Source organism: Lactuca virosa, chromosome 7, assembly GCF_052849685.1.
Source record: "Lactuca virosa cultivar CGN04683 chromosome 7, Lactuca_virosa_CGN04683_v6, whole genome shotgun sequence".
Taxonomy (NCBI): domain Eukaryota; kingdom Viridiplantae; phylum Streptophyta; class Magnoliopsida; order Asterales; family Asteraceae; genus Lactuca; species Lactuca virosa.
Window position 1 is genome coordinate 208,469,735 of NC_136432.1, and position 4,591 is coordinate 208,474,325.

A 4,591-nucleotide genomic window follows, 5' to 3' on the forward strand; every position below is an offset into this window, starting at 1 on the left:
CCACGGACTTTTCTAGACAGTCTTATGGAACGCTAGCAGGCTCGCCACATGTAGGTGTTAATGAAATTGGGTGTTCATTCGTTGTACTCCATCCCCTCGTGGTTGCCTTATTTGACATATATTGCTGGGAAACCCCCGAATGCATGTGTTGTCGCCCCGATGAAATATTCTTAGACTAGGTCCCTTATGTTAGTTGTCTTAGGGACGTAAAGTGAGAATAACGGGAATGGGTAATTGGGTTATTGTTGGTTGGTGGAATTAAATAAATTTTTTTATTGTGGGTTGAAAACCCTATATGCTCACCAGGCTCCCAAGCCTGACCCACTCAGTTTTCTTTGTATTATAGGTAGTGGCGCCAGAGCATAAGTTGGATGACTTGTCAAGTTATTTTTGGATTATAGACAAGTTGTTTTATATAACTGTTGTATGGTCTATGTTTTATTGTTTATGCTTTTGTGTCTGTATCGGAACATGACATCCCGAGTTTTGATATATAATGAAAATACATTTCTTTAAGAAATGCTTTGATAAACCTTATTTTATCATGTAATGTTTTTGGGGACAAATTCCGCAACTCTTTTAAATCAATGGATTTACTCTGAAACTATTTTAAAAGCATAAATGAAACCGGTCTTTTCTGGCCGAGATTTTGGGGATGTCACAGTTGGTATCAGAGCATTAGTTTAAGCGAACTAGGAATTTGTAGGATTTCTAGACTTAAACTTAGAATGCTAAGTGATGATTTTGAGTTGTGTGTCTGCTGAATTATAGACACGAGCACTAGTTTATTTTAGGAAAATTGCCTAAAATGCTTTTATGTGCTAAATGTTACATGTTTGCCATATATGATATTAGTTGTTCGGATCTATGATATGTTGCCGACCGGATCTGGAAACCTTATGTGTGTAGGATTCTAAGCGTGCGTCTACGATATTAGAACTAGCATGTAAACGTTCCGGAGTGATAAGGATGGTTTGATTATCTATCGTGATTAAGGATCTAAATTCACCTTATTCAGTGTATAGATCAAGAATGGCAAGAACAAGAAGCGGAGTTGGAAACGCTAACGAAAACAGGAACCAACAGCCTCAACCACCAGTGATTGAGCAAGCTCCGGTAGTAGCTGCAGCACCTGAGCCAATGACAATGGCTGGGGTACAATTGATGATTCAGACGATGTTGGATCGTCAGATGGATGAAACGAGACGTCTGCTTAGGCAGAATCGTGAAGAACTTTCAATTCACGTGGAAGAGCCTGAAGTTAATGGAGGGCGGTCTAAAGGACAGAACTTTAGTGGGATAATTGGTCAAGACAACCCACCGATAGTTCGACAAAACAACCAAGATGGAGGGAATAATGGACTAGGATGCAAGTACAAGGACTTTTTGACTTGCAAACCATCGACCTTCACTGGAAAGGAGGATCCAATCGGAGTCATGGATTGGATCTCTGAAATGGAGCTGGTCTTCATGACGTGTGGTTGCAAGGGCAAGCTGCAGACCATGTTTGTAGTACGGCAGTTCAGGGGTGGGGTTGTTCGTTGGTGGAACACTCTGGGGAAGACCCTAAACCCTAATGAACCACTGCAATTGACATGGGCAGAATTCTTGGTGCAGTTCAAGCGCAAGTTCTGCTCAGCCCAAAATCTGTTGGAGTTGGAGAACAAGTTCCTGACATTGACGAAAGGCAGCATATCAGTTGACGATTACACAAACGCCTTCACGGATAAGATGGAGTTTGCCTTGCGCATCGTCCCCGACGAGCTGACAAAAGTGGATCGGTACGCAAAGGGACTCCCATGGGAGTACGCGGTGCCAGTACGTCAGGCACCTACTCTAGAGGCAGCTATTTGGGCTGCCAAGTCTGTTAAAGACATGATCACGGGAAGAACCGCCAGCAAGGTTGAAGTTGGCGAGAAAATAAAGTTTGAAGGAACTTCAGGTTCCAATAAGAAAAGCAAATTTTCGAAGTCTACTTCGAAGAAGTTTGGAGGAAAAGGAGGCGAAGCAAAATGGTGTGATAAGTGTAAGAAAAAGCACTTTGGGAAATGTAGTGAGGATGTAACTTGCTACAAGTGTGGAAAAATTGGGCATTTTGCCAATGAGTGTTCGTCCAACAAAAGGATGTGTTTTGGTTGTAACGAGGAGGGGCACATTTTGAAGGACTGTCCGAAAAAGAAAGAGGCAACAAAACCCAACATTCCCCCAAAGTCGAAAGCAAGAGCCTTCCAGATGACACTTGAGGCTGCGAAGGATGAAGCTGATGTCGCTTCAGGTACCTTTCTCGTAAACAATTTGCCTGCCCAAATTTTATTTGATTCTGGAGCCAACTACTCCTTTATTTCGCATGAATTTGCTAGAAAACTAGCTTTGCCTGTTGATAGACTATATAATGCTTTATTAGTCGAAGTTGCTAGTGGTAAGTTTGTACCTGTTAGCCATCGTATGAAAAACATCTTAATTGACTTAAATGGAAATAATTTTCACGAGGAATTATTGCCTATCGAACTTAACGGTTTCGACATCGTGTTGGGAATGGATTGGCTTAGAGCCAACGATGCCGAGATTTTATGCAAGAAGAAGATAGTAAAAGTAAACCCACTAGGGAAAGAGTCATTTATGGTGTATGGGGATAAACGCAGAGTAAATTCTGGAATCATTTTGCTAATGAAAGCCAGAAAGTGTTTGGCCAAGGGATGTACATTGTATCTAGCATTCGTGATTGATGCTAAGAAGGAAAAGAAGGAGGTGCAGAGTATTCCAGTGGTGTGTGATTATCCGGAAGTACTTCCCGAAGATCTTCCTGGATTACCACCTGATAGACAAGTGGAGTTCAGAATAGACTTGTTACCAGGAACCACGCCAATAGCAAAAGCACCGTACCGATTAGCACCAACAGAGATGAAGGAGCTGATGATGCAACTTCAGGAGTTATTGGACAAAGGTTTCATTAGACCTAGTTCATCACCCTGGGGAGCTCCGGTGTTATTCGTAAAGAAGAAAGACGGGAGCATGAGAATGTGCATCGATTATAGAGAGCTGAACAAGGCAACAATAAAGAATAGATATCTGTTGCCAAGGATTGATGACTTGTTCGATCAGCTGCAAGGCTCGAGTTATTTTTCAAAGATCGACCTAAGGTGAGGATATCATCAGCTGAAAGTAAGAGAGCAGGATATAGAGAATACTGCATTCAGAACGCGATATGGACACTACGAGTTCTTGGTTATGTCGTTTGGACTAACCAATGCTCCAGCAGCATTCATGGATTTAATGAACAGAGTTTGCAATCCGTTCCTTGATAAATCTGTGATAGTGTTCATAGATGACATTCTGATTTATTCGAAAAGCCAAGAGGAGCATGGCAGACACTTGCGAGAAGTGTTGGAATTCTTGAAGAAGGAGAAGCTGTATGCTAAGTTCTACAAATGTGATTTTTGGATTCGAGAAGTCCAATTCTTGGGTCACGTGGTCAACCAAGAAGGGATAATGGTTGATCCAGCAAAGATTGAAGCTGTGATGAAGTGGGAACAACCAAAAAGTCCCACGGAGATCCGACGCTTTTTAGGATTAGCCGGATATTACCGAAGGTTAATCCAAGGCTTTTCTTCGATCGCTACTCCATTAACAGCTTTGACCCACAAAGGAGCTACTTATGCTTGGAGCGAGAAGCATAAGGAAGCATTCGAGAAGCTAAAGAAGAAGGTATGTGAGGCACCGATTCTCTCTCTACCCGATGGAGTTGAAGACTTCGTTGTTTATAGTGATGCGTCTGGGTTGGATTGGGTTGTGTTTTGACCCAATGAGATAAGGTGATCGCTTATGCATCTCGACTGCTGAAAAAGCACGAAAAGAACTACCCGACTCATGATTTGGAGTTGGCAGCAGTAGTTTTTGCTCTGAAAATATGGAGGCATTACCTCTATGGAACAAAGTGCAAACTTTTCACTGATCATAAGAGTCTCCAATATCTCTTTAGACAGAAAGAATTAAATATGAGGCAACGACGCTGGCTTGAATTACTTAAGGACTACGACTGTGAGATACTTTACCACCCCGGTAAAGCTAATGTTGTTGCTGATGCTCTCAGTCGGAAAGTCAATCTTGAAAGAAAGAGGCCAAGAGCATTGAGAATTGAAGTTGTCTCGACCATTGTGGAAAGTATAAAGAAAGCTCAAGAAGAAGCTTCTGAGAAGAATGACCGAAAGGAAGAACGTTTGGGCAAAACGTTGGTGTTCAGTACAAACGGTCATGGACTGAAGGTATTCCAAGATCGTATTTGGGTACCTAAGTCAGGAGGAGTCAGAGATCTTCTGATGGAAGAAGCTCACAAAACCATGTACTCAATTTATCCTGGCAGCACTAAAATGTATAGGGACCTGAAACCCTACTACTGGTGGCTGACGATGAAGCTTGATATTGCAAAGTATGTGGCCGAGTGTGTGACATGTGCGCGGGTCAAGGCACAACATCAGAAACCATATGGGAGTTTAGAACCTTTACCTGTACCTATGGGTAAATGGGAAGACATTGCCATGGATTTTGTCACTAAACTGCCCAGAACAAAGAGCGGTCACGACATGATTTGGGT